Raw genomic sequence first — 26,362 nt, forward strand, 5'->3', positions numbered from 1 at the left:
CACAGCAAGTTCTAGCCAACAAGCACGTGGGGGAGGATGTGACGAAGGCAAGCTAAACTGTCCCGTCATAAAATTCGCTCCTACGGGGCCGCTGCGGTGACGGCTTTTTCCCGATAAGTGGCGGTTCAGAAAAAGGAGGACACACGGTAGAGCTCAAGGAGTAGTGTATCATAATAAACGGAGGTGATTAAAGTTGATTGAAGACCTCCGGACAGAGGGGTTGCTAAAGAGTCGACTTCTCATTCAATGACTCTGTTTAAAATTCCTTCCCATATATCAAATATCATCAAACGGTGCAAGATCGACCCAAGACTCTGTGGTAACGCATAAAATGACGAAATTACAATTGGCAATTAATAAAAAAAAAGTTTCGTACCAAGTGTTGTTCGCATGGTTTGAAACCTGCAAAATGACAGAACGTTTCAGCTGGCTATAATAAAAAATCATTAAAAGATAACTCAATTTCAGGGAACTGAACCAATCATGACCCTTTAATGTATAAACGGTATTACAACTATCCGACTTAATGACAGAATGATCTAAATTGAACGACAAGCAAGCGACATAAATACAAAGAATGTCTCGTTCTATTTATTTCTAGGAATTGTAAGGAGTCTTTCCCGTGACCTTCAAATCCTATTTCTTCAATTACAGTCTTGCTCATTTCTTTAGAAAACGAAGAGCAAAATGTTCATGACTAAGTTCATTGATAAATAATTAAATTTTGAAGAAATATAACGGTCAAACCGGAGTTTTCGCTATGGGGTCAGTTAGGTAGTATTTCATTTTTCCCAAAAGATAAACATAAACAGTCGAATTTCTAGAAAAATCCTTAGATGCGTTTTCGAAATTTCATGAAGAGTTTGCAAGTTGATAAGAGGAATTGTAGTGAAAGATGTCCACTTTGACATTTACTGCTAATTCATGTGACTTTTTTTTTCTATTAATATGACATTTGTAGCATATCAGATACTACAAACGATAGCTATTCTTTTTCTGACCAAAATCTGCACCTCAGGATTAATGGTATAGCGGCATCCTATGGTTGGCTGCTTGGTCGTGTGGTATGCACGTTGCACTGTCGTTAAGACTTTTGGATGGTCCCGTGTTCATACCCTACCCGCTGCCATTTCCCGTCGTCATGTAGAAAGGTTTTGGACTAGGAAGAAAATTTTCTTCAGCTCTGAACGAAAATCCGAAACATGTCAAACATTTACAAACATCTGAGAAGGGAGACAATGCAATGTAAAAAAAAAAGAAATCCAGAAACTATTGTTGAGAAACGTAGCATCAAAAGTTTGTGTGTGTGTGTCAGAGGAATGCAGCAGTTCTTGCAGATCTTATAATGCTTGAAAACTGCTAAGAGCTAAGAGTAATGGTGTCCTGTCTGTGTCCGAGTTAACTTACAACACAAGTAAAGGACACATCAATCTAGTTCTACGTGACCCACCTTGATCACACCACATGTAGCCTATGGCCTAAGGAATAGTCTCACCAAGTTCTATGTAAACGTTTGTCCAATCTTTATACATTAAAGTTTAAAGGTTCAAAGTTTCTATCTCTTGGCTTCCCCTTACAGTGAGAACTAAATCAAACCTGGCCAGTTCCTGAACTAACTACCAGATAAGAAATCCGTTTGATTACTCTTTTGTCACATATGTTTCTCAACAATCAACGAACATGGTAGGCATTGAAGTTATGTAGGCCTACATTGTTATCACAAAATTAATTGGATAAACTTTAAAGAATTGAAGAGCTTAAACTAAAGGATTGAGATATTTATATCGCTTACACACACACACACACAAAGCTATGAACTCAAGAACGGCTAATAGAGATAAGAACAAGATTTGACTTTGCTTTTTAAACTGTGCCTGTACCTGCGTCGTTCCATTTATCAGCGACGACTTCAAATCGACTACAGCTTTAAAACATACGATTAGTAAATCAAAGCTAAAAAGACGTTGAGGGTGTGGTGGCACTTAGCTTTCAAACCCAGAGTCTCAAGTTCGAATCCTGCTAAAGACTGAATTTCAGCTTCGGGACTATTATGACGTCCCTGGATCAACCCAACTTTAATGGTTAACTGACCTATTTTTTAATGGGTAACTGACCTATTTTTGTGACGTATAGGCAATCGGTCGTTGTGCTGGCCTCATGACACTTTCGTTAACCGACCGCCATTAGAAACAAATGAACTTACATCATCTGCCCCTAGAGATCACAAGGTCTGAAAAGGAGCCATTTACTCTTCGTTAAATGTATTGACCTTTCACGAGTCGTTGTTTTCAAAATATAATTATACAATTATATCGAAATTTAAAAAAAATCGGCATAACCCAAAGTATTGTCTTTGTTTTTAATATTTATTGAATAGTATGAAGTGATGCCCAAAATACGGCCCGCGTTCCAGATCCGACCCGCCACGTGTTTCCATCCGGCCCGCCCAAATGTTTGCACGAAACGTCGAAAATCCCCCCCCCTCTTTTTTTTCCAAAAGAAAAAGTTGAAAAATGTATCCTAACCTAAGTAAGGACCTAAGAATGTAGAATCTACCAGGAAAAGTGAACGGATCTTTCCTTATTTGTGGAACATGATAAGCCAACATATTTGATTTGTAAAGAAAGTGTGTCTGTTTTAAATTTATGAAACAAATAAACAAATATTGTGGTATTTTTGGTTTGATTCGTGAATGAAAAATTGTTTATCTACGCCTAGAGATTGGAAGAATGATGGAAATAGGCCTATTTACTAAAAAAGAGACAAGAAAATTAGTCGGTTGTAAACGTAGCCTAACAACAATGTTGCTCATATTTTAAGTACAGAAATGAAGGCATTGCGTGGAAAAAAAAATCAAATATTCCCTTAAGTACCGAGTTAATGGATCCACGGGTATTTTATAGATTCAGATTAATTTATTTTTCGTTTTTGTAAATTTTCGTTCATGTGGCCCGGGGCACGAGTGTCGTAAATTAAAATGGCCCTCAGGTCAAATTAGGTTGGGCATCACTGCTATACAGCATACTTTTCAGGTGAAGAGTGACTTTTAATTTCAGCACGTTTCATATGAAACAAATATGGGGAGTTGTATGCAGATTTCCTTATTTAGTACTTGGTGAGAACCATGGGCGTAGCCAGGGGGGGGGGTTCTTGGGGTTCAAACCCCCCCCCGAAATGAAATCCCCCCGGAATTAAGTGACTGATTTTTGCTTTCATTTTATTTATTTTAGGTGAGATTTTAATACTAAATCATCACTTACCACAGCACAGCCGAGGCAGTTTTGAGTTAAAAACCCTCTACTAGGGGGTTTTGAGTTTAAATCCCCCTACCAGGGGGTTTTGAGATTTTAAAAACCCCTATCAGGGGGTTTTGAGATACAAATCCCTCTACCAGGGGGCTTTGAGTTTAAAACCCCCTACAGGGGGTTTTGAATTTTAAACCCCCTACCAGAGGTTTTTGCAGTTAAATCCCCCTCTTCTATAAAACAAAACAAAAAAAATGCAAACAACAATCCCCAAATTCCAACAGCACAGTTGAGGAAGATTTTGATTTTAAAACCCCATCCAAAATTTACGATAACCCCATCTTCAATATAAAAAAAGCAAATTACACACTCAAAATTCTATGAGCGTAGCCAAAGGCGTTTTGAGTTTTACCCCCCTCCCCCTTCCAGTTGGGGTTTGAACCTCAACAGATGATTTGACTAAAAAACTTTCCTTGTCGATATAAAATCTAAAGCGAAATACAGGCATGTAATTCCAAGAGCATAGTCAAGAAAGGTTACAAATTTCTACCAGTGGCTTGGGCTCCATTAATTAAGTCTTCTGCCGAAATTGAAAATCATTAAATGTGTCTCAACAAAGATGGCTAAGACAGATTTTAGGAGTCAGTCATAGAGATCGGGTCTAAATCAAAGAAATCATATGCCGAACTGGGAGTCGAATCCTTAGTAAGGTTGTGACAGAGCGTCGCATGAGGTTTTGCGGGACATGTTTTCCGACAAAATAAGAGTTGCGGAAACAGCTTGCCGGAAAATGCGCCGAACGGCGCGAGAGGGTCTAAGTCAGTAAGAAGAGCACATTAGGTTTTTGAAATAAAACTTTTTAATAGCAAGATAATGCACTGTAGATACCTCAGAATATGCATTTTGTTGGCTTTCAATACCAGAAATAGTGCTCGGCGGCGGGGATTCGCCCCGCGCTGGGGGAGCGCTGCGAACTCCCCCAGACCCCCTTGCTAGCAAGGGCGGGGAGTCTACAATAAACAATAAACGTCTTCCGAAAGGGTCAGAATGTAATAAAGATTAATTATGTACACACACACACACACATACACACACATATACCCAAAACCCTCCCCGAAAAAAAATCCTGGCTACGCCCATGGTGAGAACAATGTCTTTCACGGAGTCAGTGCAGAGTCTTCTTCTACGTCCACTGCGTGCTGATCAGCGAAAAGACTTTTATAACGTGAGCATCATGCTAGGAGGCGCGGTGGCTGAGTAATATAGCGCTTGGCTTCTGAACCGGAGTCTCGGGTTCGAACCCTGGTGAAGACTGGTATTTATAATATCGGGATCTTTAGGGTTAGAGTTAGGGTTACCTGAAAAGGCGGTTGATCGTTGTGCTGGTCACATGACACCCTTGTTAACCGTAGGCCACAGAAACAGATGACCCTTACATCACCTGCCCTGTAGACCACAAGGTCTCAAAGGGGAACTTTTTGTATGCCTCGCAATGCTAAAGAAACGTTACAACGTTACAGGTGTTAAGGAACTGTCAAAATACAACTTAATATAGAATGTTGTTTATTTAAATCACAGGACATAAACCTTTTAATTAGACCGATGAATACATTGTGATTTGCAATTAACGACACAGTAAAAGCAAAGCATTTTTAGGTAAATGGCAGCCGGACGGAGGACACCCACTCCACCGCCCAGCCCCAAACAAAAAGGATGAAATGTCCTCTTCTGGAAGGACGTCGGATATCCCTAAGTAAAAGGCCCAAAGACAGCTCCAGACAGATCCAACTAAGCAAGATGAAAAATGTCTTGCTACAGACATGAATAGACATAAAACAAACAAAGAAAATCATGCCAATAGTTGGTGTTCTGGTGTATTAACTCTTTCTCTCCTAACTGACGATACCAACGTTGATTCCACCAGAATGTGGTAGATAATTACGGAGAGAAAGAGTTAAGCCCGACAAAAAAAAGTATAATATAGATTTTAGAGCATCACGTATGCTCAGTGCGTTATAGTCCAATTCCTTTTGTGGACCAGTGGGTTGGGGTGGGTGGGAGGGGTAACTGGACCAAAATAAAATGTTGCTTGATTTTGAATTCAAACTTGAGCCTCCACGATGGAAGACCCACTTGTTAGCCGCTGAGATATTCAAGTACTTAGAAAAGTAGAGGGTTTTATAGTTTAATATCGAACGACAGAATTAAGGCCACAAGACCAATCTCCCTTTAGCTTAGTACACCCCATTGACTCTATAGAAAACTAAATTAATTACGACTAATTGATTACTTTTTTTTATTTATAAATTTGTTGACATCGAGAATGAATACTTGTGCAAAAGTTTATCTTTGATCCGAGAATGGGGATTGGGAGAAACAAAGTGTATAAGATTCTAAACATAGACAAAGAGTTGATGTAAGCTTTATAATAGTGGGAAGAAAATTGGTAATTATTTTTAACATTCAAAATTAATAAAGCAGTTTAAAAACGAAAAGAGTTTACACTTATAATTTTGGCACACACATTTTTATTGATATCGATTTGGTCTTTTTGAAGTACTATTCACTTTGCATCTCTGAGATGTTTTCAAAATCCAAATATTTCATGATGGTCCAGACATCCATAAATTTAACAAAACTTGACATGGTAAAAAGAGTTTGGGGTCAAATAAAATAAAAAATAAGAAACAGTGACTGATACTGTGATACGCATTAGAGTCACTAGATATAGTTCTTTTAAACTTTTATGGAAATGATCAGCTTTGCGAAAATGGTAGTATGTTTAGCAGTTGACGCTTGGTAGAACTGCTTTATTAGTATGTAATCTTGCAGATGCAAGCCTTCTGAGCTCGAGAATCCAAACAGAGCCTCGAGAACACTCTACAGGCGAAATACGCTGGACACTCATTTTCAAAGTCGATACGGCCCAACATGCCAGACCATAGAACCTTTAAGAACTACCTATGAGCTCGTCTGGTTAACCAGAAAGGCTAATATACTTACCCGGTGGACAGAGAATTATAGTCTCTTAGTTAAAAACTAATCTTGACGACTTGCCAAGACTTGATGACGTCAAAAGATGAAAGCTCAAAAGGCATTAAAAATCGGACACTAAGTGTCTTGCTGCATACGTCTTTACTATTGGTGATACTTCTGTTGCGGAAAGTTAACATACCTTTTCACTTATGGCTGAAACGAATGTACAATCCCACCAAATTTGTAATTATCTAGAGTTGAGACATAGACTCTTGAAACTCTAGGCCAACGAAAGTCAATTTCCGCCAGCCTTTCTGAAAGATTAATCTGTCTGGGAATTATCCAAGCAGATGTAAATAGATTACATCTCTATTTCCAGTGGCTGGAATCCCAATAGTCTCGGAACTAGAGGTAAGGCCGAAGGCCGAGCACAACTTGGAATACCATTTATTTTCTTTTAATGGGAAGCGTGGTCGACAGGCTAAGTACGCTTGAACTTGGCTTGGCTTTCTAGGAAGGGGGCTCGAGGTTCGACACCCTACTCGAGCAGAGTTGTGTTTACTAAGCGCCTAAAGGCAGCACGTCAACCCTTTTACACATACCCTCCTCTCCCCACTGGTCCACAAATGAGATTGGACCAAAGCTCTCTAAGCATGCCATAAGCATGAAAGTAGCGCTATATAAAAACTACAATTATTATAATTATTATTATTACCAACGTTGCCGAGAGGGTACTAGTCATAGAAAGGTTCCTTGAGGAACGGTGTATGGATTGTGACAGGGTTGTTGGGGTTCTCTTTCAATACCCGGCCAGTGCAATGTTCTTAGGCAGCCAAAACGGGATTCTTGTTTTGCTACCCTATTGGCCTAGTCGACTCCTTTAACGACCTTTTCCACGCGGGTGTCATGTTGCGACTGGGGAGCGTTGCCCAGGATATCGCACCTAACCTTCGTGGGTCTAATGAAATTTATATTTATAGCTTTTATATAGCGCTACTTTCATGCTTATAGCATGCTCAGAGCGCTTTGGTCCAATCTCATTTGTGGACCAGTGGGGGGAGGGGGTATCTAGGAGTTGGTTGTCCGTGCTGCCTTTAGGCGCTCAATAAACACAACTCTGCCCGAGTCGGGTGTCGAACCTCGAGCCCCCTTCTAGGTAGCCAAGAAAAGCCAAGTTCAAGCGCACATAGCCTCTCGACCACGCTTCCAAATGCTGTAGGCTCACTCTGCCAAGCATTTTCCTACCTTTAAAATCTCACTCTCCTGACATGGTGAAAAGAGTTTGGGGTCAAATAAAGAAATAAGAAACAGTGACTCTGTGATACGCATTAGAGTCACTAGATATTGTCCTTGGTAGTGTGGTACGCATTAGATCATGACTGTCGATAGTCCCGGGCTCGAATCCTGACAATCCCCCTGCCCTCCCATGTCCTTCTAGGCTACAGCTTGTATGTCTGTCTCTGTCCGTGACATTTTACGTCTCGAGTGGAGATCTTTTCTATTTGCAACTTCTTGTGTGACTAAAGAAGCTGATCAGTGCTACACAGCTGCGGTCACAGGTTGGACATCTGTAATCACCAGGCGCTGTTGTACTTTCCCCCTTCTTTCTACTACTGGTGTGTATGCCATCTGCAATCCAGGACCCTAGGATGTAATCATCTGACGAAATACCGCAGACAAGCTGAGCCAGTAAGTTTGAAATGAACTGGATCGTAGTTGTAACGTTCTCGTGGTCAAGAGGGGGTCCAGTTGGGGTACTGTTTTGTTGCGTCAATCAAGAAAACAAATGACCTTTTTGACCTAATAAAGAAGAATAGACGCCAGACGCTTCAATAGAACATTGTGAGTCAGTCTAGTTGTACACGCCCCTCTTGTGTACAACATTAATAGATACAATAAATAGTTTTACTTAGATAATGAAACGGCGTATTTTTTTTTAGTATTTGCAGAAATGTTTTTTTTTTTCTAAATTAGATAAAATTAATACCAGATTTTTCGTTCTTGTAAAAAAAAAAAATGCGCGTTTAAGTCCCTCCCCCCCCCCTCCCTAATGTTAGAAACTCGTTGGTCTGATTAACTTTTGGTTTCGGGAAAAATTTAACGATAAATAATGACGTAGACTGTCACCAAAAAAAATGTTAATGCAAACATTTTGTAACCTAAACGTGTGAATAGAACCCTATGTTTCCCACCAACTGTCTAAATCTAGTTTTAGGAATGGAATTTTTTCTCTCCCCCCCCCCGGCCCAACACACATTGATCTAGCAGTGCTACTGTTCAGTTCAAAACTACTGATTGATTGGAGGCTATAAAAATGTTCGTAATTCCGCCATTTGTTGTTGTATAGGTATTGACTTTGTCATGGGTCGTACTAAGATAAAGAGAGTGTGTTATCTCTAGTATATACTGTTGAATAGATTGATCTGTTTACTTTATTTAACTTGCTTCTTTATATCTTTATATCTTTTAACCAATATATTCAAAACACTTTCTTTTTTTTTGGGAGGTATAAAGCATTTGAAACCATAAGTTATTGACCTCTGTGTTGGCACACGTACAGTGCGAACACCAGCAGCGTCTTTGTGATTTCAAATGTGAGAGAGTACACACATAAATACTGCAGACTTGGTTTAACAAATAAATCTTGCAATGAAAAATCATTCGTTGTCTTGAAATAGACTGCAGGGCTCTAGTTATGACGTCGCCTTCATTATAAGCAATAAGAGCGACAGCATTCGATCATAACCTCAACCCAAAAGCAGACGCTTGCACAATATGTTTACATTTGACTAGATTTGTGCTTGTCATACTCTATGAGAAGGGCGTTATCCTATTTTGGGGCCAGGGACTACGAGTACCTTGCTACTCCACTGGTCATGTTGTTAGTGTGTTGACACTCTGCTTTACGACTGAAAGGTCGTGCTTTGAGGTAAATAGTCCAATGTTCGAATCCCATGTATGATCCTGATAGTGCCTCCATAACTATGGCAACTTAGATACAATTAGGGCGGGAATATATATAAAAAAATGGTCTTTTTGAAAACGGCGCATAAAAAGGTGGGTCTGTGAATAGACAGATGGTGGCAGCATATACTTAAAAATGATGTTGTGAATTTTTATGTATGCATATAAGAGTAAAAAAAGAATAGAGATTCTTTATTCAATTTTGACTCGCCTTTTTGTGTGTTTTTATTAATGATCTAGACATGGGACCACATTTCAAGCCGTTATTTTTAATATACATTTGTATTTGTATTTTTTTTATCTGTCTCAGCAGTGATTCAAACCAGTTTGCGTAAAAGATCAAGCTCTACTACGAAACAGTTAAAAACATTAACAAAATGTATTAACTCAGACACTCTCCGATAAAGTAAATTTATTGTTGAACAGACAATTGGATTATTATCTAAAGGTTCTCTCTTTGCATGACGACATACTTGGGACCTGGTTCAGCCTAGTTCACGTATGGCAGTAAAACTAATGGACTAGGAAAGTACCTATTTATAGGATGTAAATATTTCTCATCTCCAAGACTTCAGTATTTATATAGTACAATTAAGACTAGTTCTTTTTAGCCGCTTCCTCATTGATAAGCAATATTTCGATCCTATAAGCAAACATTCATTATCTTATTTTAAAAAATTTAAATATATACATTTTTTATGCATTTTTTATTAAAATTTGTTCACAGTAAATAAAGATACCTATTAAATTAAGTATCTATTAATTATCTATGGCAGTCTGGTCGCCAATTGAATTTTCGCCAAGATGGTCGACTATTATACTTGTGACTTGGCAGAATTTAAGTCATTGGTTAATATGCATGACTAAATGCATGACGCGTAGGACGTAATCATCTTCTTTTTTGAAGTAACGTCTGTATTATATAAGAAGATACTCTCTTCCGGCGTACAAGAAGTTTTGACAAGAAGTTTTGTCAAGAAGTTTTGACAAGAAGTTTTGACTGGGCTGTAGTGATCTTTATTTTCTGAATGAAATTTTATCTTGTTATACAAAAAAACAAAAACAACAACAACAATAAAATAAACAAGAAAAATATAAACAAATATATACTTAAAAAAACGAAGCTTCCAGTATGTTTAAAGAGTCACCCTATTTCGCCCTATTTCTCTTAACAAAGTATCAAGGGGACTAGCTCAACCTATACCATCATATCAGTCAAGTACAATTTCTTTCTCTGGTTGACGCCAAACAAAATTAATTACCAACAGTTAATTCACTAACTGATTAATTATTTTTTTTCGTACTGATTCTTGTTTTGTCAGGTAAAAGAAAGAAGTATGCGAAAGTTTAGCATGATCCGAGATTGGGTGTGGGAGAAATAACGTGAACAAACTTTTAGCCAGACAGACAGAAAAAAAATACATAGACAGACAGCAGAGTCAGTTGATATACGTTTTGTAAATATATTGTGGAGGAACTATGCGCGTCAACGCTATGGACACATGACTTGGCTATTACTCTATTTGACATATTATTTTGCATATAATTAAGGGAAGCGTGGTCGAGAGGCCAAGTGCGCTTGAACTTGGCTTGGCTTGGCTACCTAGAAGGGAGCTCGAGGTTCGACGGAAAACCAACTCCTAGATACCCCCTCCCCCCCCCCCCCACTGGTCCACAAATGAGATGACCAAAAGCGCTCTGAGCATGCTATAAGCATGAAAGTAGCGCTATATAAAAGCTAGAATAATAATAATTGTTGTGTATACAGGCAGTGACATAAACTGTACACTATATCTTATAGAAATTGTGCATTAATGGGGCGTGATGGCTGAGTAAAGCGCTTGGCTTCAGACCAGAGAGGTCTAAGGTTCGAAACTCTTTCAATATTGGAAGTCTGAAGAATATCCTAAATCTAATGGCTTACTGACCATAAAGAAACAGATGACCTTAACATCATCTACTTTATATATTAGGTGTAGATCGGTTCAAAAGGATTACTATAATTACTTATACAATAATCATGCAATAATCTCCGCCTCTGTTGACAAAGAGGGTCTTACAACACTTTTACTTCTCCCCCCCCCTTCATTTATTCAACAAAAAATTATTTTTTTTTAATGTTATCTTTCCATGTTTGCTTTTAATAGACTCACTGGGAGATTAGTTCAACCCAATGCCTTCATTGAATACAAAGTTGAAGACATGAAAAGAAAAAACAAATTTAAACATGACAACAAGTGCGTTCCAAAAAGTCAAGTCTACCACTTTCGTTGCCAGGCAACCAGTCAAAACAAAACAAAAAAAAAAGGTCTTCTTCGAATTGATATTTGAGAGTTATCATTTCACTGCAGGAGAGGCGTTATGACTGGCTGTTGAATTCGTCTGGAGAAAGAAGTGCCAAGGTTTCAAGGCTGTTCTTCTGCTCTATTTCATAGATACCTACAAGCCTGTTTCACCTCTTTACACTCCTCCCTAATAGTTTCGCTATAACCGAGCCTGACGTGTGCCAAAATATGGAAAACGCAGAGCATTCATCTTCAACATTTAAGTCGTATTGATTCATGCTTTTGACTCAAAAGTGGTTAGAAATAAAACCATGAAACATACACGCTGGTTCCACCAATTAAAGGTTAGCTCTCGAGTGTTGCGTTTTACGAGATAACGCCAAAAGCCAGGAAGATTACAAAAAACGTGCTTAATTGCACTACGAGGAGACATGGCCTACACTTTGGGGGTCCTATTGATTGTAAAGATCCTTATCATTGAGCTCTTAATGATGACCCTGATCACTTCTATCTTTGACAAATGGACAACCATGAAATTACGTTTCTCATGAAGTGCAGGAATGAGATTTTTGCGAATCAAAGTGAAGGTCAAACGTACGGGTCTCAAACTGTTGGCTTTAGCTCTATGGGTCTTTTGATTAAAGGTATAAAATATATCTTTATGCCCACGTTTGGCTGGCGATACACCAAAGCAGCGACGTTTTCTATCTATCTATCTATCTATCTATCTATCTATCTATCTATCTATCTATCTATCTATCTATCTATCTATCTATCTATCTATCTATCTATCTATCTATCTATCTATCTATCTATCAGTCTATCTGTCTGTCTGTTTGTCTGTCTGTCTGTCTGTCTGTCTATCTATCTATCTATCTATCTATCTATCTATCTATCTATCTATCTATCTATCTATCTATCTATCTATCTATCTATCTATCTATCTATCTATCTATCTATCTATCTATCTATCTATCTATCTATCTAAATATTTATTTATTTAAGCTTGCCAGCTTAGCTAGTAAATGAACAGACCTAAGTTTGTTTTAAAATACTATCCAGTATCACCAATTTTGAAAGGGGTCTTAGCATTACGCTGGGGTCCTGAGTTGGAGAGACAATGGTATGTATTCTGCTTCAAAACTATGATCAAGAGAGAAAAACCGTAAAAAAAAATGGTAAGAAAAATTTAATCTAAAACGGAAAATCTAGCAAGACTACTGCTGTTATCTTTTGGAAAGACAGAAAGATGGAGGCACATTTCTTATTCCATACGCTAGAACAAATTCGTACTAGTGCTCCTTCTTCCCTGATGTTTTTAGAGAATGGAATCGGTTGCCTGAAACAGCCATGAAAATTAACGACTTAGCAGAGCTTAAGCCCTTGATTAACATGCATGATTATATTGAGACATAAAATACGACGCAATTATCTTCTTTTTTGAAGTAATCTCTGGAATATATAAAATAAGATAAAGGTTGTTTTTGTCAAAGTGAAAGAGTCTACATTGATTTTCTTTTTTTTAGCCAATTTTTTTCCGACCAAACACTGTTTAATCATTACCGCGTGCGTCGTCAGCTAATTTGTTGTATACCTGTGCGTAAAACAAAATCTGGGCAGATGTGATTATGTTATGGGACTCAGACAGCACTCTGTGATTACGAAACTTGTTTCAAAAAGGCACACCCAGACACGTTAGAGGGGTTAAACAAAATGGGGGGGGGGGGGCTATGTTTCTCTATAAAATAAAATCACCCATTCAAAAACTTAAATCAATTACACCATTGGCACCATGCCACATAATTCTTTAAGATAAGATAAGTTTTCAGCTTCAGAAGACCCTAACAATGCAATTATCTTTAAATGATTGTTTTTTAATTAAAAGCTATACAGTTTTAAATAACCTCGAAATCAGTGAGCACTACTTCGATAGATTCTAGTCTAGTTACTTCAATGCCACTAGAGTATTGTCACCATAATGACATAGCAACAGTTACTGAAACGGTCACAAGAGATATCGTGACCTACTCAGAGGGCGCCTTAATGGGACTTTATGGAACACATTAAAGGGGAGAGAACCAAGGTCCATTGACGTTTAGAGTTAACACCCATGGGCATATCTGGGATCACAAATGTCACTACGAAACGTGTACGAAATATAGCAAAATGACATATTCAGATCCATAATTGTGTTATAAAATACAACAGTTATTGTTCTTTTGTCAAATGCTCCTCCTATCAGCTAGCGAACTCTTCATTAATGTGTGAACACCGGGCTGGTATTTCACAAATAACTTGTCGACAATTTTATCTCACATTTTGACAGTCTATGTATACCTATGGGCATGGGCGTAGCCAGGATGGGGGGTTGGGGTTCAACCGCCCCCCCCCCAAATGAAAGGGAACGGAATTAAGTGACTGATTTTTGCTTTCATTTTGTTTACTTTAGGTGAGATTTTAATACTAAATCATCACTTACCACAGCACAGCCGAAGGGGTTTTGAGTTAAAAACCCTCTACCAGGGGGTTTTGAGTTTAAAACCCCCTACAAGGGGGTTTTGAAATTTAAAAAAAACCTATCAGGGGGTTTTGAGATACAAATCCCTTGACCAGGGTTTTTTTGAGTTTAAAACCCCCTACCAGGGGCTTTGAGTTTAAAACCCCCTACTGGGGTTTTGAGTTTAAAACCCCCTACCAGGGGTTTTGAGTTTAAAACTCCCTACCAGGGGTTTTGCAGTTAAATCCCCCTTTTCTATAAACAAAACTAAAAAAATGCAAACGACAATTCCAAATTCCAATAAAACAGCTAAGGAAGATTTTAACTTTAAACCCGCCCCCCAAAAATTACGATAAACCCCCTTTCAATATAACAAAAAAGCAAATTGCACACTCACAATTCTATGAGGCATTTTGAGTTTAACCCCCCTCCCCTCCAGTTGGGGTTTGAAGCTAAAAAGTACCTATTCAATATAAAAATAAAAAAAAAATCAAATTACACACTATAAAATCTATGAGCGTAGCCAAAGGGGGTTTGAGTTTAAAACCCCCTGCCAGCGGGGTTTGAAGCTGAAAACTACCTCTTCAATATAAAAAAAAAATGCAAATTACGCACTCAAAATGCTATGAGCTTAGCCAAAGGGGTTTTGAGTTTAAATTCCCTTCCTCCAGATGGCTTTTTCTTTAAAGTTTAAAACCCCTCCAGATGGTTTTGAGTTTAAAATTCCCCTACAGAGTGGTTTGAGTTGGAAAACTCTATCCTCAATATTATTTTAAAGCAAACTACAGTCACCAAATTCTATGATCGTAGCTAGTTTTGAATTTAAAAAAAAACACAAAAAACTCCAGAGATTTTTTAGTTTAAAACCCCTCAACAGATGATTTTGACCATAAAACTTTCCTTTTCGATATAAAATCTAAAGCGAAATACAAGCATGTAATTCCAAGAGCGTAGTCAAGAGAGGTTACAAATTTCCACCAGTGACTTGGGCTCCATTAATAAAGTGTGAATAGTCTTCTGCCGAAATTGAAAAACACTAAATGTGGCTCAACAAAGATGGTTAAGACAGATTTTAGGAGTCAGTTATAGAGATCGGGTCTAAATCAAATAAATCATATGCCGAACTGGGAGTCGAACCCTTAGTAAGGTTGTGACAGAGCGTCGCATGAATTTTTGCGGGACATGTTCTCCGACAAAATTAGTTACACAAAATAAGAGTTGCGGAAACAGATTGCCAGAAAATGCGCCGAACGGCGCGAGAGGGTCTAAGCCAGTAAGAATAGCACATTAGTTTTTTTTTTAAATAAAACATTTTAATATCAAGATAATGCACTGTAGATACCTCAGAATATGCATTTTGTAGGCTTTCAATACCGGCGGCGGGGCTATCAAGGGCGGGGAGTCTACACGTTTTCCACTAATTCCAGGAAGAACCTATTCTAGGACACAATAAACGTCTTCCGAAAGGGTCAATGTAATAAAGATTAATTATGTACACACACACACACACACACACACACACACATATATATATATATAATATATATATATATATATATATATACATTTTTTCCTCGGTGGGGGGGGAAATCCCACCCACCCCCCCCCCCCCGAAAAAAATCCTGGCTACGCCCATGCCTATGGGGAAAATAACTATGTAATAGGCCACACTGTGATAGCTTTGGTTTGACCGTTTTAATTTTTAACATATAATCATCTTAAAATGAAATTTGGCTTACATCTTTTTATTTTGCACACGGCTTCATCGGGAATTCCCGACACTAGACTCTTATGTTTCTTTCAATTCAGTAAAGAGTTGACTAAACAAATGGATGTTTATAAATATTTTGAGCACTGTCCTATGTAGAAATTATTTTGACTTAATTGATGAGCTTGATTATGCTAGAAAGAAAGTCATGTTAATTGCGCGTACACCAGAGGTCATGATATTTGAGAGATTTATTTTTGTGACGCAAGAGGGGTGATTTATTTTAGCCACATCAGTAACTTAAGACAAAAATATTAGTAGATAACGAACAACTGACAGTATACTTACTCTGATCCTGTGCTGGTCCGTTTAGATAGTCGCTTGCTCTACGCTCGTTTCATCCCGTTTCTCTATTTCAAACTTACATTATCTTTATCTTTTATCTTCATCTTTTATCTTCATCTTTTATCTTCATCTTTTATCTTCATCTTTTATCTTCATCTTTTATCTTCATCTTTTATCTTCATCTTTTATCTTCATCTTTTATCTTCATCTTTTATCTTCATCTTTTATCTTCATCTTTTATCTTCATCTTTTATCTCTTTCGTTCATTAACTACCATTAGGCAGTAAATTTATAAGCGATTCTCCTGTCTTCAGTAATGGCTTTCCTTTGGGTCTCAAATGTGTGTCCCGCAGCTTTTAGACCGCCTGAAGTCAAAGGCGATGTCTCCAAAGGATTTGCGTAGTCATGTGAAACACTGCACTCATCCTTAATCTCTGTAATCAAAGACGTTGCCATTATAATGTCCTATAGTAACGACTAGGAATGCAAAATAATAATATTTTGTCTTACCAAACACTGACTTTTGAAAACCTACCAGTTAAAGCTGTTTTATGTATTTAAAATAAACTCGATCAGAAACAATATTTCAGTTTTTTTTCTACCTCTAGTTGTAAACTCGTGTATTCAGTCAAAAGTACATTTATTGTGTAAGGTTTATTATCACCTAAAGGTATCATAACCTTGCTAAGGTATAAGGCAAAACCAATAACTAATAAAATATAATATATTACTTAATATGGTCTAAAATGTAAAGTCTACAAAACAGCATTTTGTAAGTAAAAAACGAACGCATGTTTGTTAATCAAATTTGCTATTTTTCCAAATAAAACCTGCATTTAAATATTGAAATTTTTCACGAAAATTTTCGATTCTAAACAATGTCAAGGACGCTATTCTAAAATATCCCTATTACCAATTAAGTTGTAAAACTGAATTTGTGATATAAGCAAACTACCTTACAAATGTGAATTGACACTGCTCAAATAAAAGCCCACAAATTTATCGGATATCTTTTAAATCAAACAGCTAATCAATACTTCCTATTCTCTGGACCAAATAAAATGCAAATTTATAGTAATCCCCCTTTGCCGTAAATATTGTCTTAAAAAATGCCAAAATAGGATTCGTGTTATTATAACAATAACAATAATTATATCAACATATAACTTACAGTCTTGATTTACTTGACCTACTTCTTTCGATATCCGGTGGAGCAAAGGCAGGGCCGGATTTAGGCTACTGTAACCTAATCGGCCGCAGTGGGCTCCGCTCTTTCATAGGCCCCGGGCGTACTCTATGTGTAAATTATTAAACTAAACCATTAAAACTTATTATTAAAGGGCTCATATAATTCTCCTAAAATTGCATAATATACGAAAAAGTCACGAAAATCTCCTAAAATGTTCTGAAAACTGATGCAAATCTCCTTAAAAACAGACAAATTGTCATCTCGGGTGTCATATAATATGTTCAACGCCAATCCTGCACGCGATAAAAACAAAACGGCATTGTCAGCTTTCATGTAATAAAAATGTAGGCCTAATAATATGGCAAATTTTAACCAAAGTCTAAATCTATTTCGACGTCTTAAAAAAAACAAAAGCGATATTTTCTAGTCGATAGTAAATTTAAAAAGCAGATCTGAATGTCTATCGGCTTTTTGTTGGAAAACTACTATCTACTGCAGATGGCTCATAAAGTTAATTTTACATTGATTTTGTACTTAGTAATGTATGAATAAAATGCAAAAAGGCATTTATTTTCTAATACAAAATCTTAATTTTCACTTATTATCCTTATCCCTACCCAGACAGGGCCCGCGCAATCCGTTTCGCATAGGGCCCCGCAATTAATAGGACCGGCCCTGTCTCCTGGAAATCTCCTGAAATGGCAAAATATACGAAAATACTTGGGAATCTCCTGAAATTATTAAAATCTCCTAAAAAATAGACATAATTGTCAATTTGAGGTGCCAATCCTACGCCCGATTAAAAAAAAATGGCATTGTCAGCTTTCATTTAAAAAAATTATTACAAAGACGAATGTATTTTCTAATACAAAAAGTTAATTTTGACATTATGCTTTTTCATACCCAGACTGGGCCCCGCGCAATCCGTTTCGCATAGGCCCCCGCAATTATTAGGGCCGGGTAGAGCACAAGGGCCACAACAGTACTACTCAGTTGGGTCTATGTCTATCCTGTAGCTACCAGACGTTCTATTTTTAAAAAAAAATGACAGTGTCCTAAGTGTATACATCTTGTCACAGATTACATTATAGAATTGTTTGTACATTTCACTTTTAAAAGAAAATATAAGCCCTCGACATGAGCCTCGGGATTTAACCCTCAAATTTAGACACGTCAGGATTTACCCAAGGGACGTGATTATGAAGTCTGAAATCTATTGGTTGATTTGAAATAAAACAAAGACATTTTTTGAAAAGAGTTAGCACCAGAGAATTGGCGGGGAGTAAGAAAGTAATAGGAGTCGAATAAATAATGTCCTTGTAGACAGTCACGTTTCTAAGAGCTCTGTTTGAAAAGCCTTTGTAATATGTTCCATGCTCATTGATTTGTAATTTGTACATAAACTGTACTTACGTTATATTTAAATAAAGTTCCAGAGTTTTGTTTTATCAAAAGAATCGTCAATTGTAATTCTAGATCGTCATTTTTGTTAACTATTGAATTCAAGTAAAATCCCCGGCATAACAACACATCATACCATCTACATGTGTTATATCTGGCACTCTCCGACTAATAAAAGTTTATGAACAACTTTTAACGAAATTTATTCAAGATCTAGGACCAATTTCTAAACTCTTCAAAGGAACTTCATTCTTATTTAACGGAGGACAGAATTTCTGTGTTTAACAGGTCAGTTGGTTATCGATAATTCTTTTATAAAGATTTTCGTTAGAGTTACGTCTAACTCACGAAAACTATTATTATATGTAATTGGCAAAAGGAATAAGACCAATATACATAATAACTGGCAATAAAAAAAAAGACCAGTAAAGCAAATAACTGGCAATATAAAAGACCAGTAAATCAAATAACTGGCATTATAAAAAAGACCAGTAAATCAAATAACTGGCATTATAAAGAAGACCAGTAAATAATCATTTGTGCAGCACAAAGTAAACAGAAGACCAGATTTAACCAACTGTTAAACCAGAAAAAAAAAGTACTCGGCTCAATAGATCTATATATATTTAATCATACGACTCCAGTAACTACAAGTCTACTGTCAAGAATTTATTAGCAAATTGAGGCTTCATGAACTTTGTCACTGTATTATTATTATATCTGAGATAAAGCCAAAATCCAGATATTGAACTTTTTGCTCCAATACAAGAAACTAACAAAAAAAATTAAATACGGCTTCCGGCTCTAGAACACAACGACTCCAGTAGTACTTCTACTGTAAAACAAAGTTATACTTCATAGCCAGTTACGGCATAACTAACATTGATTTGTTATATTCAAAACGTTACTATATTTCTACATTCCAAGTTGGTATATTTTTCAACATGTCTCCAAAGACAAGAACACAAAGATGGTTAGAATTATTTGACATAGCTAAAGAAAAACAAGTACCTAAACTAGATGATTTGGTTCATCGACAGGAAGAAAAAGAATATCAAGCAAAAGTACATTGTAACATGACTTCAACAACAGACATAATAGGTGAAGCCATAGCTTTAGCAGAAAAACTCAATATTCCTTCACATGAACGAGAAAGATGGTTTGATAATAAATTAGCTGAAATAGACAGAGAAGATGACAAAAGACGGCAAGAAGAACTAAAACGAGAATTATTAGAATTGAAAAATACCGAATTCAAAGCTGAACAAAAGAATGATGCAACATTAACAAGAATATACCAGAAAGCTCAATTAAGAAAGCTTACAGCATATCTTGAAGATGGATTTCTCAAGAAGATTATTTACCACAAGTACAATATAATTGAACAAATATATGTACCACAGAAGTACAGACAACAAATAATCAAAGCCAAGCATGAATTTTATGACACCATACATATGAGTGTAACAAGTACCAAGAAGAGAATTGCCAAAGAATATTATTGGCCTAGCTTGAACAAAGATGTCAAGAAATACATTAATAATTGTTCACATTGTCAACATGATTATTGTGAGAAGAAACAAACTCAAAAGAAAAGCAACATAACTAAAACAAAGAATGAACCAGACTACAAAGTCAGAATTGACAACAATGAATCTATGCATCATGACTCAAGTAAATCTACAGGGACATCACTGCCTACTACATGTCCATCCCTACCCACTACATGTCCATCCCTACCTGACAATATAAGCCCATCCCTGCCTAGTACTTTCCCATCCCTAACCATTGAAGATGACTTCATACATCAAGACTTGAACAACACTGCATCTGCATCATTACCTACCAATACTATGGTATGCATTGAACATTTCTGCTGCAATCAAGACAAGTCTCATGAACCAGAATCAGAAGCAGATAACAAAGAAATTTTTATTCAATCAACTTTGGCTATACCAGACAAAAGAAAAACTATGCAACTTGACTCTAACACTCATACAAGTATTCCTCATTTGAAAGAATGTGAGTCAACTCAAAGCCATTACAACCATGAACATTGGAAGTCAAAGAATAGTACATGAACACATGAAATCAAGACAGTTTGATCAAGGAGATAAAGTCAAATTACTGTTACCAGATTTCAGTAACAAACTGTTTTACAAATGGCAAGGTCCTTTCCACATCATCAGAAAGATTTCCAACCTGCTTTATGAAATCAATGTCAACAAGGTTACCAGAGTATTTCATGTTCATATGTTTGAACATTACCATGAAACAGATAATGAAGACATCAAAGCAGAAGTTGATAATTTTACAAGCTTAGCAACTATTCCTGAGGAAGAAGAAACATCATCAACACCCATTCCTGAGATAGATGTTTCATTACCAGCATCAAATCAAATTGACAGTCCAAATGTCATCACTCTGGATGACATAGCAGCATCAAATCACATTGACATTCCCAAGGTCATCACTCTGAATGACATAGCACTACAGAAAGTGAAGGACACTAAAGTGTTTCCAGACCATGCAGATTTCTTTACCGGTGTTTCTGAAACATTTCCAGTACTGCAATTTGAAAACAACCCAGAGAGCAACAAGTTTCATCCTCCTTCTACTCAAGGGGCAACTTTTCTTCAGAAAGGAACAAATGAACTTCTTCAACATTGCTGTATTGACCGATTGAACTCAGACATGTTCAGTCATTGCTCTATTGAACATTCTAATGCAAAGCATTCTGCTACCATTGTTCTACAACGTCAAAGTTCATCAACCAGAAAATTGAGTTTTGGTTTCGGACAGTTCTTATTTTCACCAAACTCAAACGCGGTTCAATCAGACATTATCTGTGAGATCATTATGACATGGAGACAACAGCTTCATAAACTGAAAGACCTTTTCTTCAAGTTTAGAAAACGCACATGCACATCCATGTCGGCAATTCAGAAGGGTTCCGAACTTTACATTTCTACTCTACATATGTACTATAGCATATTTAGTGCCACTTGATCCATTATCATTCATACTCGTCAAGGAAGAACAGTATTCAGTTGTACTTAATCAATTAATTTGTCTACTCATTTTTTCCACAGGAGTTCTATATCAGATGTTGTATTTATTTCAGCACCAAGCAACCCACTGAGGAAAGTCACTCATTCAAGATACTTTGTTTATTATGTTTCATCATCTTTGCATATGACATGCATCAGACATTTTAATTTTTAAATCATGAGCATTTTATTTCAGGTATTTTATTTCAGGTCGAATATTATTGCATATATCCTATTATAATAGTACAGATACATGACAGACAATTGGAATTTTTCATTGCTTCACACATGTTGAGATTTATATCACATTGAGTATTATTTTCTCAGAAGATTGTCATGTACTATCACAATTATTTTTTCTATGTCAATTTTTCATATGCAGTATATTTTTCCATGTACACATTTTCAGTAGTACTATTACCCAAATGAGTTATAATGTCATATTTTAATTTCATCATAAGGCACCATGAAGAGAAGTAACCTATTCAATTCAAGATTTAATTTATCCAAGTATTATGCTTTGTACAACTTTTGATATTGTTCATGACAAGCATTGTCTCATTTTCATAACCACTTGAATAGTGAAACAGGTGTCCAAAGTCATCAATAATTTTATTCACTGCATTTACATTTTTTTTATCTCCAAGTTGACTTTATTTTGTCATATGTTACCTCAACCATTTTTCTATAATTTCATGTATGGTATTTTGTGTATATTTAAATATTTTTAATACATATGAGCATTTCTATTACCATACAAATGCTAAATGGAGGGGGGGGGGTAATATGTCACAGATTACATTATAGAATTGTTTGTACATTTCACTTTTAAAAGAAAATATAAGCCCTCGACATGAGCCTCGGGATTTAACCCTCAAATTTAGACACGTCAGGATTTACCCAAGGGACGTGATTATGAAGTCTGAAATCTATTGGTTGATTTGAAATAAAACAAAGACATTTTTTGAAAAGAGTTAGCGCCAGAGAATTGGCGGGGAGTAAGAAAGTAATAGGAGTCGAATAAATAATGTCCTTGTAGACAGTCACGTTTCTAAGAGCTCTGTTTGAAAAGCCTTTGTAATATGTTCCATGCTCATTGATTTGTAATTTGTACATAAACTGTACTTACGTTATATTTAAATAAAGTTCCAGAGTTTTGTTTTATCAAAAGAATCGTCAATTGTAATTCTAGATCGTCATTTTTGTTAACTATTGAGTTCAAGTAAAATCCCCGGCATAACAACACATCGTACCATCCAAATGTTGTGACACATCTGTTAAACTCGATGGCTGTCTGGTCGTGCAGTATCCCGCTGGACTGTCGTTCGGTTGTCTCGATGGTCCTGGGTTCATATCCTGCCCGCTGCCAACCCCCGTTTTCTGCGAAAGGTTTGGGCTAGGATCAGTGGCGTCACTAGGATGGGTGTCACCCTGTGCGGTCAGCTAAAGGTGTCAGCCCCCAATTGAAAAATCTTTTTTAAATATTTTGTTTGTTTGTTTGCGCTGTAATACATATAGTTTATAATTATATACGCCTAGGATGTAGATTATTTTCAGAAGTCACATCCAAAGCATGTCACACATTAGACAAACTGGCTGTGCTTACAGTCTTATAAGTCTTTGATGATTCAGGTAACCCATTCCCTGCTCTAATTGCACTATAAGAAAAAGAGTGCATGAACGTTTATGAAATTATAAATTATCTTAGATAATGAAATAAGAAATGTGTGTTTTTTGTGTTTTCTGAGTATTGGGAAAAAAAGAATATCCCATCAAACTGGGGAATCTTGTGACATCTAGTCATTTATTACAGCACACACACATTTTGTTTTATTATTTTTTTTATTTGCTTATTTAATTGGATTACCGTTAATGAACTATGTATTTCTTAATTGTTTTAAGAACTTTTTTTCTATATTTTAAACAATTACACATTGTACCTTCAAATACATGTCCCAACCTTATCCGAATTGGTGTATTTCATCTAATTGTCTACAATGGTGGGATTCTACATGTTTTACCATAAACATATTTTTTTTATTTATTTCAATAGTTTTTATTCATTTAAATTCTGCGCTCAACAAACGACCAATATTTACAGACACCAACATGGTGACACTTCTGAAGGTCATCGATCTCAGGCGTCGATCTCTCTCCATCTCATGTTTACTTTGAAAATCTATTTCCTTGCCATTGAAATGTTTTTTTTTAAACATGAAATGTACAAAGGGAGAAAAACGTTGTTTTACCGTCAACCTATTTAAACCAATTATCTCCTCATTATAACGTTCTGGTTTCCTGATGCAACGTTAATGCGGGTATATAATGGAATATTTTCCTAATAATTATATATTTTTTTTATTTTGTCTGCGATCCAGAGCGAAACTTGTTAATTCATTTGTAAGGATTGAATTGACAAAACAATTAAGTTCCTACTTCTCACATTTAAACGAAATATATCAACATCACAGCTTTATCAATGAAGTCTGATCAGTGTCGGATTTAAAGTAAAAATAATCCAGAATCGTTTTTGATATTAACCTAGCTTGAGGGCGAATGGTAAAGCGCTTGGCATCCAATGCTAGAGGTCCTGAGCTCGTGTCCTGGTAAAGGATGGTATGTTAAACTTCTGGACAATTAGGACGACCATGAGTCCATCCAAATCTAATGTGTACCTGAAATGATTCGACCATCAGACACCCCCGGATCCATAGCAACGAAAATGAGTTGCACATCATCTGCCCCATGAACTTGAAGGGCGGGGAATGTTGCTACTTCTTCTTCTTCTTCTTCGTTCTCATTGTTATGTTGGAGTGTTCAGATGACTAGACCAATACATGAGATGAACTGCGCAGTGGTTTCCAAATCAGGGAGCTCTCCATATAGTTTCCTTTCTATTGGGGTGATTTGGGGCCAGTGATTTCAGTGCACTAATGAAATGCAGTTGCTAGCTGGTTATACAGTTGAAGATATTCTGTTCTATCTGTAAACAAAACGTATTATGTTGATAAACTTTTTTCTATAGTTAGCGAGGTGTTTGTCTACAGTACATCATGCTGAATACATTGGAACAAAATACTTCCTGTCACTAAAGTGCACCTCCGTGTTGATGTACTTTGAAACATTAAAACATATACCATACAACACAACTTATTCTTAATTTAGGCATGTAATCAATTGGACATTTTCATACATAAGGGGTGTCCATTAATAGCATTCTTTTTGGTACATCCGGTGTACAGAATATGCAAATATTGATAAGCAAAAAAAAGCATATATTATTTTACTAAACCATGTAATAATTCTAATGCTCTTTTCAAACCTCCAGAATCGAATTTATATTTCCCGATCTTCCTCTTTGATTACCTTTCTTTTTCTTTAGTTTCCATTATAACGCTACTACGTTTCTTCATGTTGCTTTTTGTTTCTATTTCATTGTATCTTGTAGCTTATAGAACTTAATGGGGTTAATAAAAATCATAGTGTAAACAAGACACAAAGATAAAGGCACAGTCCTCGTCCCATATGCTAGGACAAATTTGTACAAACACTCCTTCTTCCCTAGTGCTATTAGAGCATGGAATGGGTTGCCTGAGCTAGACAGGAAAACCAGTGACTTGGCGGAGTTTAGGTCATTGGTTAATATGCATGACTAAATGCATGACGCGTAGGACGTAATCATCTTCTTTTTTGAAGTAACGTCTGTATCATATACGATAAGATACTGTCATCAACATTTCGTGTAAAAATCTCGAATGAAAAAAAAAAGAAAGAAATGAAGCTGCAAAAAATTGTATGTACGACAAAGATCAATATATGCTTGAAACTTTAAAAAAGTAGGATTGTGTATACTTGTGAAACAATAAACGTTGAACACATGAATATTTCTTAGTAGTGGTTAAGAAATGGTTTTACCGACGTCTCTACATATTATAGACGCTGGCGATCACGTGTGAATGTTACAGCGGACCTTAAAGCAATGAAATGTATCAGATTTCATTGTCTTGTCTGCATCCTGCATTCATTTTTGCTCTTAGAGATTTAAATGGGTTGTGTCTTCTGGCCGAGCAAAGTCAATCCAAATTAAAAATATCTCTCCTGTAATTGTTTGTTCAAAATGAATGATACATATAATTACTCCTGTGAATACTATAAGTCCAAGTCGATTAATTAAATGAACTAATTATTAATTATTACGCGGACAAAATAAATTAAACACGGGGAATAAAAAGTATAAAATAAGACATTTTAAGAGAATGTTTCTATTACGTTACAGAGAGATCTAGACTACGCCACTGTCGAAAAAATCTGCAAAGTGCAAGAACGGTGAAATATTCTGAGACATCAATTACGGGCAGGTGTGCAGTCTCAAATATCAATAAATACTTCTAAAAATGACTGACAAGAGTAAATGATTAAACGACATGCATCGAAATATGACATTTTATAAAATCGATTCAATTAATGATTTATCCTTTCATCTTTTACGCTTTTTTTTTTTAATTGTGTTTGAAATCGAGCCAAAGAAAAAAAATGTTTTCTTTTTAAAGGGTTTTCTGCATATAACTTTCTGCACTTGTATTAAACAAGTTTGTACTCAAAAGTTGAGACTTAAAGATTGTACGCTTTCATACGTGACTGATGCACAATTCAGATCACTAACTAATATTTTGTTCGCTTTTTGGAAAATTCTTAACATTTA

This window comes from Biomphalaria glabrata, chromosome 17 (assembly GCF_947242115.1).
Source record: "Biomphalaria glabrata chromosome 17, xgBioGlab47.1, whole genome shotgun sequence".
In the NCBI taxonomy this organism is placed as follows: Eukaryota; Metazoa; Mollusca; class Gastropoda; family Planorbidae; genus Biomphalaria; species Biomphalaria glabrata.